This window comes from Scylla paramamosain, chromosome 6 (genome assembly GCF_035594125.1).
Source record: "Scylla paramamosain isolate STU-SP2022 chromosome 6, ASM3559412v1, whole genome shotgun sequence".
Classification (NCBI taxonomy): domain Eukaryota; kingdom Metazoa; phylum Arthropoda; class Malacostraca; order Decapoda; family Portunidae; genus Scylla; species Scylla paramamosain.
In genome coordinates, this window is record NC_087156.1 from 2703713 (window position 1) to 2718039 (window position 14327).

At 42.2% G+C, this 14327-nt stretch overlaps 1 long non-coding RNA gene across 1 annotated transcript in view; it reads right to left on the bottom strand.

Moving 5' to 3' along the window:
* The window catches only part of LOC135101213 (uncharacterized), a 150318-nt gene that overhangs the window by 40736 nt on the left and 95255 nt on the right, over positions 1-14327 (bottom strand). The window contains exon 3 of the long non-coding RNA XR_010269157.1: positions 4002-4073. This is a non-coding gene — a long non-coding RNA (uncharacterized LOC135101213). The remainder of the gene's footprint in view (positions 1-4001; positions 4074-14327) is intronic.

Sequence of the window (14327 nt, forward strand, 5' to 3'; positions counted from 1 at the left end):
AAAATCTAATAAAAAAAAAAAGTAAGTAAGGATAGGACAAGAAGTTTGGTTTAGAAGATCATTGATGAATAATAAGAAGAGAGTGGGTGACAAGACAGAACCATGAGGAACGCCACTGTTAATAAATCGGTCTCTCTATCTACACTTTTGAGTTGAGTACCATTCATTGTACAGTTATCTTTCTCGTTTCCATATCCAATGTGAAGTACTTTACACTTGCCTGCATCAAAGCCCATTTGCCAAGTTTGTCCCCATTTTATCAGTAGCTCTCAATTGCATGCATTTTTTTTTTTATCTGTTTGTTAGAGACTAGAGTATTTGCAATTTCGATGTCATTGGTAAACTTTGAGACCCTCATCTATCTCTCTCTCTCTCTCTCTCTCTCTCTCTCTCTTTCTGTATATATATATATACTCGTATATATATATATATATATATATATATATATATATATATATATATATATATATATATATATATATATATATATATATATATATATATATATACTTAGATGCTTCTTCGTTTATGACGAATTTTTGCGGTTGTTCAGCCAATTTTTTGTCCATCTCAGCACACCGCCTCGTATTCCATGAGATATTAATTTATTCAATAGGCGTTTGTGGGGGACCTTGTCGAAGGCCTTTTCAAAATCAAGACAAGTTAAATTATATTCACCGATTTACTTTTTGTCATATAACTTAAAAATATCGTATAAAATGTGTAAGAGGTTGGTTAAATAAGTGCATTTCTTATGGATGCGTGCCAGCTCAAGTCAACCTCAGTGAGTAAAGCCAACGAGCAGCAGTACGAAGGCGGATTAAAAAGAAAACCAAATACAGAAGTACAACAGGAAGAGTGCAAACAAATGATCTTCCTCACACACACACACACACACACACACACACACACACACACACACACACACACACACACACACACACACACACGTAGAAGAAGGTGATGCTGCTGCTGCTGCTACTGATGGTGATGATGATGGTCTCATAATGTTTAATGTTTCCCTGTGTCATCGTAAACTTCTTGTTCCCTATCTGTTTCCATCCTTTCTTTCTTTTATACTTTCTCTCTCTCTCTCTCTCTCTCTCTCTCTCTCTCTCTCTCTCTCTCTCTCTCTCTCTCTCTCTCTCTCTCTCTCTCTCTCTCTCTCTCTCTCTCTCTCTCTCTCTCTCTCTCTCGTCAAATAATACTTCAGATTTGAGTTTGCTTGAGAAAAATATTAACACCACCACCACCAACACCACCACCACCACCACCAACAACAACAACAAAAACAACGCAGCAAATATATTCACAGCAAACACAGTTTCTCGCCAGCTGCTTTCCTTCAAAACTCTGCAAACAAACACACGAATAAACACACATCAGTAGAACAAAAAGAAAACAGGGGGTCATTTCGGTCCTCATCGGATTCGAATAACCTGAAGTCCGGACCAGAGAAGGAGGAGGAGGAGGAGGAAAACTACATACTGTAAGGCACAGTGGAAGTGGAAGAAGGTAAGAATGCTAAGGAGAAAGCAACGAAGCAGGAAGGAAAGAAAGGAAGAAAAGGACCAGAGGGAAAAGATAACAGGTGTCAATAGAGAAAGAAAGGGAGAAAAGAAGGAAGGGAGAAAGGAATAAGAGGGAGGGAAGTATAGGTACTGAGGAGGAGAGGATGAGAAGTCGTAGAAAGCAAGAGAGAGAGAGAGAGAGAGAATCACGAAAATAAAAAAAAATACGAGAAGAGAAGCGAGGCGGAGAAAATAAACTGCAGTAAACGCACCGGCAATAGAAAACGTAGCACAGAAGCACCAGCACAGACACAGATAGTGAAAGGGAAAGGAGAAGGAATACAGAATAATATAGAAACACGTCCCTAAAATTTGTGAGGACGAAGCGAAAAGAAAATGAATAATGCTGAATGCTGGAAAAGAGTAATAATAACTACATGCATTCTCAATAAGTTTCGTAACTACTGAAAATTTTTATTTTCCCTTCTGCTGTTGAAAGAGAGACTGAATTCTATAAATAAATAAATATAACTATTTTAAAGAGTCATCAAGTATTTACTCTTCATTTTCATTCACCAATCTGCACACGCGTGTCAATTTGCGTGCGTGAGTGTACGAAGGCATGTGTGAGTCAACAGGCGTGGCAGTTTGTGGCGGCGATCCCTGCACGACCCAGGCCACAAGACTTAAAAATTTTACACTCGCGCCTCTCCCTCCCAGCGCACTCTGATCTTTGAGACGACGCCTGAATTGTGATAGCAAAGCAACACTGGCTTCACGTCATAGCACACTCGCGCCTTTCCCTCCCAACACACTCTCATCAGAGGCGACACTTGGTATCTGGCCACACATTCGCTTCTTTGAATTTATGTCAGAAGTTTCCAGAAAAAAAAAAAAAGGTTTTCTTGTGTAGACAGATTTTTTTTTATCTTTTCTTTCTCGTGCATCTTTCCGCGTCTTATTTATTTATTTCTTATTCAACAGGTTACATTTCTTTAAAACACACACACACACACACACACACACACACACACACACACACACACAAGCGTCGTCTACCAGTATCAATGTATTCCTGTTCATAACTCCATCCCCGCACACTTGCCGCGCCAAGGCCTCATCAAATATTCATGTCTCTTCTTTTTTCCTCCCTTTCTTCCTACATACATATTTGGCTGTTCTTCCTCTATTCGTTCCTCCTCTGCCCGCTCCTTGCCTCCCTCCCTCACCAGCACAACCAACACAGTGCGTCTGTTGCCTCACTCTCCTCCTCCTCCTCCTCCTCCTCCTCCTCCTTCCTGCTCTATTGCTTTACTTCTTACTTCCTTATGTGTGATTTTTTACATTATACTTCATCTACAAAAGTTCCCTTATATATTAATTCTTTTATTATGTGACATTTCTTCTAGCATCTCTAAATGTGTTTATATTTTGTTATACGTTACAATTTGAAACTCAACTGTTCACTTAGGCATTTTCTTCTTTGACACATCTTACTGTTATGAGATTAACGGGGTGAAAGGAAATTAAAGAACCTGGATAATTGCTGGTCCTCAAGAAGACATCCTAAAAGAAGGATCCCAAGGCATCCTAAGACTCCAATCTCAGGAATTCACGTCGTGGGAAAGAAATAAAGGGAGAAGAAAGTAAGACGGACGCCCAGAGGTTGCCGGTGAGAGAGAGGAAGGAGGGAAGGTGCTGTTTCACTATTGCATTAAGAAAGGCGGAGGTCTTCACCAGCCAGCGTCTCTCACTTCATCACTAGGTGGTGCAAGTAATCACTGACAGTCTCATAACACCCAATAAGTCTGCATCCGTTTATCCTTCCTTTGTGTTGCCGCCGCCTCCTCCTCGTCCTCCTCCTCCTCCTCCTCTTCTTCCTTCTCCTCTTTCAGTTTCCTCATCTATCTTCTTCAGTTTACGAAACATTCCTGTATATTATCTTCATTTTTTATAATAAGTCTCTCTCTCTCTCTCTCTCTCTCTCTCTCTCTCTCTCTCTCTCTCTCTCTCTCTCTCTCTCTCTCTCTCTCTCTCTCTCTCTCTCTCTCTCTCTTTGTATGTATAATAAAAACATACATGGCATTTTGTGAGCCACATCAACAACGTCGATCTTGATTAACTTCTAAAATGATCATTCTAGAAAAGTACAAAGTCTATACTTCACACTAATGGAAATATCCGGTATGGAAAAACAAGCGTCCACGCTGAAGACGTGAAGCGCTGCCCGTGCAAAGAAAATGACATAACAGTTTTTTTTTCTGAGACATAAATCACTGCACCAAAATAGTAACCGTTGTTCTTCTATTGTTGTTGCGACGAAAAGAATCACCTGCAGCTCAGCAAGGCATCAATTCATTTCCTTCGCTGGAGGAAGGTCTAACTTGCAGCGTGGACGCCTGTTTCTTATTGAGAGGATGGGAGAAGTTGAGGGACCCACGTGAGTAGTAGAAAAAGAAGGAAAATATCAAACCAGCAAGAGTACGTTACCGAGAACCAGGAAGGCGAGGCTGAATGGCGCGTCTCTCACGTCCAGGATCCAGTTCACACCCATGCGATGCCCTGGAAGAGATGCAACACTTCATTACAAACAACACCCCACTGTTGAAAAGAAAAAAAGCACTAGGCGAAGTTAATCAACATTTTCCTGTTAGAACTTTAAGAAACAACAGGAATCCCAGAAATTTACATTATCTCCAGTAAAATTATTCACAAACAGGGTACTAGGAGACAACAGGCAACCGACAACAAATATTTCACCTTCTCGTCACGCTGCTCACCCAACACTGCAATCACAGCCCGGCCATCACTGGATTCAGGTTCTGTTGCTGGACACACACGCACACTGAGCTGTTCATAAATCTGGCAAATCACACACAAATGCTTCCCCTGAGCCGCACGTCCCCAATCTCTGCAATGATTTCTCGTCACAATCGCTGGGCTGATCAGAGGCCTGGCGGGTTGACGTTCTATATCAACACCTTCGTGCTCCGCTTTCAAATCCCTGATAGCATGATGTCTTTTGGTGATGATGATGATGATATGGACAATGATGATAATAATGACGAGGATGATGATTCATTAAGCAGGTAGTGTTGGTGAGTAGGGATAGGGAGAGAAATGGTAAGCAGGGGATTGTGAAGGGAGAAAGAAGTGGAGCAGAGAGTAAGGGTGGAGGTTACGGGGGTGAGGAAGGGATGGGGGTCTGGAGTGAGACAGTGATGGGGAGGAGAGGAAGGAAGGAGAGATGGACGAATTACTGGGGGTGTGGTGGAAAGGGGGAGGGATGCAGGACGTGGCGGCGACACTCTCCCTGATTAGTTCATTAGCGCACCTGGCCCAGTCCCTCCCCGCCCCGTCCAGCCCCTCAACACCTGGCGTCGTTATCATCACTGTTTCCTTCCCCTGTAATTACTCTGACCACTGCAACACTGCAACACTCGCGCCTCACTCTGATCGCCTCCACCATCAAGATACACACACACACACACACACACACACACACACAATTATAAGAGCCTAGTAATTGGGTGTTGTAACTCACCAGATAGGCTTGACTTTCATCCCAAAATTACAGGGCAAGTGTCGCCATGTTTTCCTGTCTTAATTCAAGTGTAAGTTGAAGGGAAATATGTAATTACATAAACAAAAACATGCACATCAAGGAGAGCACTCATGTTGTCCTTATTAAAGCAATGCTGTGTTACTTGTTTGTCTTAATTCAGAGAACGCCGCACCAAACACACGACTCTGTCCACAACAACACGCAGGTGAGGAAGGGCACACACGCGCTGTCTTCACCTGGCAGACACTATGCATGCCTGGGAAGGGAAAGCATTTAAGTCGCTTGTAAAAACGCGTGATGCTTGTGCTGAGCGACCGTGAGGGGACCAGAACAGGCTCACAGCGGCGCCCGCAGGAACACCCCATAAGTGAATCAGGAAATTAATGAATTGGTTTTGTCTCTGTGCAGCTTTAGCAGAGCCCCGCCAAGACCAGTGCCACGCATAGAGAAAAATACACAAATTATATCATACATCGCATGACCTCTCCGTCTCGTCATGTATCTGTCCGTCTCCCTGAGTCGTCTCTGAACTCAGACCACAATCTACAAGACCCACAAGCTGTGCGCCCCACACCCGGCAGCACCACGCCAGCCATGGACATGACGCAAAACATTACGCTCGCATTTTACATCCAGCTCACCAAGTTGAGTTTGTAGGGAAAAATTCAGGGTTATGATGTCATTAGGTGTGTGTGTGTGTGTTTCGGGAAATATGATGATGATTGCCACTCAGTCAACAACGTTCCACATCTTCAAAATGAGCCAACGAAGCGCAGCACACGCCGCCACTGTTTCTACCTTGACACACACTGTGACGCCCACACCCGAGGCAGGAACTAATCATTAGAATAAAAAGCCAGGCGTTGAGGAATAAGAGGCCTCGAGACGTCGCTCTTATTTAGGAAGATTATAAGAGACAGCAAAATAGACAGAACGGTTGTGTGTCCCCTCATCCGTTAATACTCAACTAGAAGCTGTTTCCTTCAGTCTCCCCCACCCAGAGCTCCATCACGCAGGATGAGCGCTGTGGTGAACTACGCTACAGAAAGCGGCTTTAGGATTGCCTCTCACTCGGCATGTTGAGGAGGGCACGAAACAAGCAAAGAGAGGGGAGGGCTGGGCAGACATAAAAGAACATGTGTGTGTGTGTGTGTGTGTGTGTGTGTGTGTGTGTGTGTGTGTGTGTGTGTCGCGCTGATCTCTCTCTCTCACACACACACACACACACACACACACACACACACACACACTCCTCTCTCTCTCTTGAAATAGCTCACATTTCATTCACCAGTACAAGATGTTTTTCTCTTTTCTCATAACTTAATAATTAACTTGACTTGTGTTCTTATTGACGCGCGGAGAGCAACGACGGTGGCAACAAATGGAGTAGTAATGAGAACAGTAAGTAAGTAAGTAAGTAAGTAAGTAAAGGTTTATTGCCCATTTGCATAAATACATTTGAGAAAGACATGTTTACAAAAGAAGAAAGATGGCAGAGACTGTCAAGCCGAAGCTTCCCGACAGTCACATATATGTACATAATTATGAATATTGTTTACACCAACACCAATTGGCAATATTTTAGGTAAACTATCTAAAGAATTATTTGAGTAACTAGACTAGTAATAACAGCAATAATAATTACAAGATTAAAGCTAAGGAAATTACAATAAATATACTGCAAATGCAAATATTGATAATAATAATAATAATAATAATAATAATAATAATAATAATAATAATAATAATAATAATAATAATAAAATAATAGTAATAATAGTAATAATAATAATAATAATAATAATAATAATAATAATAATAATAATAATAATAGTAATAATAATAATAATAATAATAATGATAATAATAATAATAATAATAATAGTAATAATAATAATAACAATAACAATAACAATAATAATAATCATAATAATAATAATAATAATAATAATAATAATAATAATAATAATTATAATAATAATAATAATAATAATAATAATAATAATAATAATAATAATAGTAATAATAAAATTAAAAGGAAATTAGACGAAACATATCATGAAGGGAAATAAACACTACATATTGCAATACCACATTAGAAAATACATCTAGGAGGAGGAGGAGGAGGAGGAGGAGGAGGAGGAGGAGGAGTTGATGGAAAAGGAGGAAGTTGAAGAGGAATAGCAAAATTTATAGTAGTAGTAGTAGTAATAGTATCAGTAGTGGTTGTTCTTGTTGCTGTTGTTGCTGCTGCTGCTGTCGCTGTAGTATCAGTAGTAGCAGTAGTAGTAGTAGTAGTAATAGTAGTAGTAGTAGTAGTAGTAGTAGTAGTAGTAGTAGTGGTTGTTCTTGATGCTGTTGTTGCTACTGCTGTTGTTGTTGCTGTTCTTGTTATTGTGGTGGTGTTACGCTTCTGCTCCACAAATTTGAGATACGACAAATGTACTAATCCACAGCAAGTCAAGTTCAGAGAGTTCTCTCTCTCTCTCTCTCTCTCTCTCTCTCTCTCTCTCTCTCTCTCTCTCTCTCTCTCTCTCTCTCTCTCTCTCTCTCTCTCTCTCTCTCCTCCCTCACCGCACATTCCACATTTTTTTTTCTCATCCACAATACATTCACAGCTTCTTTTTCCTCCCATCCCTTCTCTCACTGCCTCTCTTCATCCCTTCCATCTCCTCCTCTTGCTACTCATCTCTCTCTCTCTCTCTCTCTCTCTCTCTCTCTCTCTCTCTCTCTCTCTCTCTCTCTCTCTCTGATCTATTCCATCCTTCTTTTTCCCCACATTCCCTCCACTCTGCCGCCATCCTCTTTGTCCCTCATAGCCTCTTACAAGCCAATTTTTTCTCCCTTCCCATTCCCTCTCCCTGACCTAATCTATCCCTTTCTGTCTTTCCCCTTACTGTTCTCCCTCTCCCTTTCTGTCCCTCCCTTCTTTCCACTCCCTCTCCCTCCACCACGCCGCCCAGGACTCCAGGTAGGTTAAGGTTTCCACTCGTAGGATTGTGAAGGATAACAAGGTCCCGAGAGACGCCGCCTGAACCGCCACCTTCGGCGACTGTGGCAGGAGGGAGGGAGGGAGAGGAGGGGAGAGACAGAGGAAGGCAAGCAAGAAGAGAAAGACTGAAAAAGGAAAGAAAAAACGGAGGAGAGAGTGAGGGAGGGAGGGAGGGAGGGAGGGAGGGAGAGGCAGAGAAGTGAGGGACAGAGGGATGGAGGAAAAGAGGAGGAGAGGCAAGGAAGAAAGGTAAGCAGAAAGGGAGAGAAATGCAAAGTGAGGGACTGAGATACTGAAATATAAAAAGAAGGAAAGGAAGAATAGAGGAAGGAAAGGAAAAGAAGGAAAGAGTGTGGGCTAAACGGAGTGGAAGGAAGGAGAAGAAAGGAATGGAGGGAAGGAAGAAATAGAGGTAACAGAAGTGAGGAAAGAAAACAGAGAGATACTAAATTGCCTGGAGGGAGAGAGAAAGGAGAGGGGAAGCAGGGATGGTGGGAGGAAGGAAGTGAGAAGGGAGAGAACGAAGGAGGGTGAAGAGAAGGGGAGAGGAAGGGATTGGAAGAGAGGGGAAAAGCATATTGGAAGAAAAGAAGGAAGGCTGGAAGGAAGAAACTGGAGAGGGAAGATGATAGGAAAGAAGAAAGAATGAAAAGATGAAGGCTAAAAAAAAGAAGGAAGAATGAAAGAACACAAAGAAAGTGAGTAAGGAAGAAAGGAAGGATGGGAGTGGAGACAAGAGGAGAGGGAGAAAGGAAAGGAAGGAAGGAGGGAAGGAAGGAAGGAGGGAAGGAAGGAAGGAAGGAAGAGGGAAGGAAACAGGAAGGGAAGATGGCAGAGGTACGTGATTGCTTACTATTAAGAGTATAAATGAAGGAAGACAGCGGTTGACATGTGAAAAAATAGAAAGGTACAATACATTCTCTCTAGATAGATAGATAGATAGATAGATAGATAGATAGGAACAGGAGGAGCTGATGCCGAAAACCTGTTGATCAGTGACGCAGGTGTTTGATGAAATGAGACCAGGACCGATCAGGAGTAAGAGGATGCCGAAGAAGAACTAATAGGAGGAAGAGGATGAAGAGCCTGATGAATAATAAGATTAGAGAGAGAGAGAGAGAGAGAGAGAGAGAGAGAGAGAGAGAGAGAGAGAGAGAGAGAGAGAGAGAGAGAGAGAGAGAGAGAGAGAGAGAGAGAGAGAGAGAGAGAGAGAGAGAGAGAGAGAGAGAGAGAGAGAGAGAGAGAGAGAGAGAGAGAGAGAGAGAGAGAGAGAGAGAGAGAGACACTGCAAACGTCAGTAAAAGAGACAGAACAAACACCTTAGCGTTGCAGAGAATGAAAAGCTTGACACATATTTATAAAGCTTGAAAAATGAAACAAAATATCACGAAAAACACAAAAAGAAGACTATGTAAAAAAAGAAAAAAAGTGGCAACAATGTAATATAGGAGAAAGTGGCGGGTGGTGAGTGTGGCGAGCGCCTCTCCACGCCACCTGTCCTCACCCTGTCCAGGAATAACAGGCAGGCTACATGTTTCGCTCCCTTTCTTACACGCGTGGACAAAACTCTGGTCACGGGCCACGAAAGAAAGTAACGGCAAGAAAAGATCCTCAGGCGTCACTCTCCAGATTGAAAATAAGTGGGAGTTCCAAATATGGTGACCAATTCATCTCCCGTGATCTGCTGCGTGATGGAGGAATAAGTAAGGGCAGAGTGGCGCGGTGTCCAGGTAGAGAGGGTGAAGAAATGAACGGACACGCACTCCCAGGGGAATCACAAAACGTGTATATTGAAAGTCATTATCATCATCACCACCACCACCACCACCACCATCATCATCATCATCATCATCATCATCATCATCGGCCTCTCATTCCCTTGTTGGACACAACCTCCTCCACTTACACTGCTTCTTGTCTGTTCCATGCCATCCCGCAAACTCCTTATCTCAACTTTTCTTACATTCATCAATCTATCCTGCCTTCTTTCACCATTCTTTGCTAAAATGATCATGGAAATGCACAATAATTACTCCCAGTCAGGATGTCTAGGCAGAGATACAGGACAATATCACCCAAACCATTTACATAGGCATGGAATATTAGGAGATACGTGGCCAATCTGGGGATAAATTCCTTACTACCAAATTTCTTCACCAGTGTGTTCATAAAGGTGTCAAATAACATATATAAGAAGAATGAAAGTCAACTCCCGAAGGAAAAACCCGTGACAGCTGCTAAAAGTTGGAGTAACTGGAGCATCGTAGGCGAAAATCCCAAAATATTTATCTCTGCTGTAAGTAGCTTGTGACGAGTCAAACTAGGATTTTTTTTTTTTTCAAGCTTCTGAATTAATTGTGACTATTTGTTTTAAACCTAATCCACTCCTTGGTGGATTAAAAGTTTGTCGTCACACGGACTGGCACCAAAAATTAAAGAAATGCGCAATGAAAGCATTCCAGCAAACAAAAACCATGTCACGAAATATAAAGACAAAGGCAAATGAAACACAGAGCAACAACACGCACTCGCCGGGACAAAGGAGTGCCAAACACAACACCACAAAACTTCCCAAAGCACCACCGCAGCTTATAGAGTCTATGTTGTAAGGCCCTCGCCACACTCCCTCACACACGACATCTTGCGGTTCCCCACTAAGCCACAGCAGACACGCTTAATCCCAACAACACCCGGCTTAGTTTAGAGGAAGGAGGAGGAGGAGGAGGAGGAGGAAGAAACGTTCAAAAAAGAGAAAGAGAATGAAGGAGTGAATGACAAAGAACGAAAGAAAGAAGGTAGGGAGCGAGGAAGACAAGGGAGCTTCCTATTAAATATGGAAATAACTATTGTACGTTACGTAAATAATTATGAAGAGAGAGAGAGAGAGAGAGAGAGAGAGAGAGAGAGAGAGAGAGAGAGAGAGAGAGAGAGAGAGAGAGAGAGAGAGAGAGAGAGAGAGAGAGAGAGAGAGAGAGAGTTCAAATTCAAACAAGTTTATTTCCACTAAAGAGTGGTTTTTCTTTTACTTCTTTTATTTTACTTTTGTTCTTTTACTTACAATATAGTTCGATAAAGTAAAAAATAAAGCAAATTGAAATAAAAAAGTAAAAATCTATATACAATGACAGGCAGTACAATAGTTACACTTTTGGTGTACAACGCAAGTCAAACTAAAATAAGATAAAACAAATCTAAATAAAATAAAATAAAACAAGCACGGCATAACTGAGGAGTAGAGAGAGGAAGAAAGAGGTGTTAGACAGAGAGAGAGAGGCAGAGGGGAGTTGGATGAACACACACACACACACACACACACACACACACACACACACACACACACACACACACACACACACACACACACACACACACACACACACACACACACACACACACACGTGACACAAAAGAATCATATCACTCATCAAGAAAACATATCCGTTCTACTGAAAGTTCTCCCTTCCCTTCATTCTACTGAAAGTTCTCCCTTCCCTTCATTAAGATCAAAAAGGGTGGTGTGAAGGAAGAGGAGGAGGATGAGGAGGAGGAGGAGGAGGAGGCACCAATCCCACAAGGAGGGACAATTCTTCGTGGATCTAGGTCATCAGTGTAAGATCTGCTCCTGAGACCTTTCCCTGAGCCTTCAGTCCTGCCCCGCCCCTTCTTCCTGATCCCTTCCTTCAACTCCCATTGATCCTCACACATTAGTTACGGAACAGGTGCTGGGGGGCATCGTCTACACGCGCTGCTGCCTTCACCTCGCCTCTTCTCATTCCAACCATATCAAACACATAACATATTGGTGCAACATCACTCAAGTTGTGTCAAAACGGCGATGTTCCCTTTCCCATTGCCACTGTTTACTTGTCACCAAGACCCACCTGAGGCAGCTTACCCCGCCACACTGCCGCCGGTACACTCCCATCTTCCTCTCACATCTCACAAAGTCTACCACACTCTCCTACACTTCCTCTCTCACCTCCACTTGCCCTCTCCGAGTACACCCCTCATCTACGTACACCTTCCCTATGTTCTCCCTTCCTACTCCTGTACAATCCCCCTTCCCCTTCTCTTAGTCACCTGCAATTTAATTCCCTCTCCTCTCCTCCCCAGCGCCGCCCACCCCACGCCGGGCCAAGTAATAAACTCAAGGTAAAAAAAAAAAAAAACTTGGCAACCCGCGGCTTTAAAACACTTTGCTCTCACAAGTCTCCAGCCTGGCGTTATTGCAACTTTGCTGAATGCCTGCCTGCCTGCCCCATCCCCCTTCCTTTCTCTCTCTCTCTCTCTCTCTCTCTCTCTCTCTCTCTCTCTCTCTCTCTCTCTCTCTCTCTCTCTCTCTCTCTCTCTCTCTCTCTCTCTCTCTCTCTCTCTCACACAACAGCAAACGAGAGCTGCCGCGCCACATCTACTCACTGCACACTCATGTTGCTGTTTACACGTGTGGCGTGACTGTGCATTAAAAGAAAAAAATCATTACTAACAGCGCTGGTGTAGATAGTGTAATAACAGCAGGAACAGCAGTGAAGATGGTGGTGGCAGTGACAGCTGTGCACTATTAATTAACAAATCGTGCAAAAGCTGGTCCATAAATAAATATAAATGTGGTGACCCTACACCACATTACATACTGTATTACGACAGAAGAAAAAATAAAAGAAGAAAAGATAGAATAAATACGAAGAAAGAAGAAATGAAGAAAATTGAATAAGTAAGAAGAAAGAAGAAAAGAAATAAAGAAGGTAGAATAAGTAAGGAGAAAGAAGAAAAGGAAATACAATAAGTAAGAATAAAAGAAGAAAATTGAATAAGTAAGAAGAAAGAAGAAAAGAAATAAAGAAGGTAGAATAAGTAAGGAGAAAGAAGAAAAGGAAATACAATAAGTAAGAATAAAAGAAGAAACATGACAGAATAACGAAGAAGAAAGAAGCGGAGATAGAATAAGAAAGAAGAAATGGAGTCGACGGATGAAATAGGAGAAAACAAGCCAATCATCGCACCGAAAGGAAAATTCATACCTGAGCCCTGGAGGAGAAATCGGATAAACAAACACAGACACAAAACACGCAGGACAAAACGACAGGAAGGCGGCCATAACACTACATAGGTGAAGGCAGTCTGGGACAAAACGACAGGAAGGCGGCCATAACACTACATAGGTGAAGGCAGTCTGGGACAAAACGACAGGAAGGCGGCCATAACACTACATAGGTGAAGGCAGTCTGGGACAAAACGACAGGAAGGCGGCCATAACACTACATAGGTGAAGGCAGTCTGGGACAAAACGACAGGAAGGCGGCCATAACACTACATAGGTGAAGGCAGTCTGGGGCAACAGGGAATTAACGGCAATTATATTGAGGTCAAGGCGGAGAAGACAATCCGTGCGGGAAAGTCGGCCAGGAAGCGAGCGAGGCACCAGAAAAAAAAGGTTACCCTACAGAAAAATACCAGCGCTCACTTAAGCCCCGGCTCAAAATTGCCCCAATATCCTGACTGTGGGCAGATCATATGCGTAAATGAGGAAAGTGAAGGGTAAATATGTTAAATGTTATGAAAAATAAGGATAATTTTCTGAGGGAAAAAAAAAGGCGGTCATAATTTGTGACAGAGAGAGAATTAAGTAGCAGACACAGAGGCAAAGGTTTCGGAGATCCTGACCAGAGAGGGGTCGAGATGGACGGAATAACTTAAGGTAAGTGAAACCTGAAAGTGTTATACAGTCTAGAAATTATGCATCTTATAAGAGGAGCAGTAGGATATTTTATACGTTGGTTAATGTTTGGTATAACAGGTTTGTATGGTATATGAAGGTTATCTTAATTACAGAATATTTATGGTTACTGATGTCATGCAGATGTCATTTTTTATTTTTTTTAACTTGGCATTAATTGCACGATTGGATATTAGCTGTTTTTGAATTTGATATCGTCTGTGTCCTTGCAAGATGAATGGGTTAATTAATTAATATGTTGAAGAGATATAAAGTGACACCAAATAACTTTGAACGAACTAAAGATAAATGCGAGTAAAAATTTTCATTGTGACTTGTAAGAAATGCGAATAGTATGAATTCATATAAATCTGAAAATATGAGTGAATTTCCAGTAGCCTATATATACCAAATCCATGCAACATTTCGGTCACGACATAAATTCTGCGCCTCTCTTGACAATGGCGTGTGGGTGTGTGTGTTATTGCCATGCCGCGCTTCTCTACCCGGGCTGCCTTACTAAACCCTTCCTAAACATAATTAATA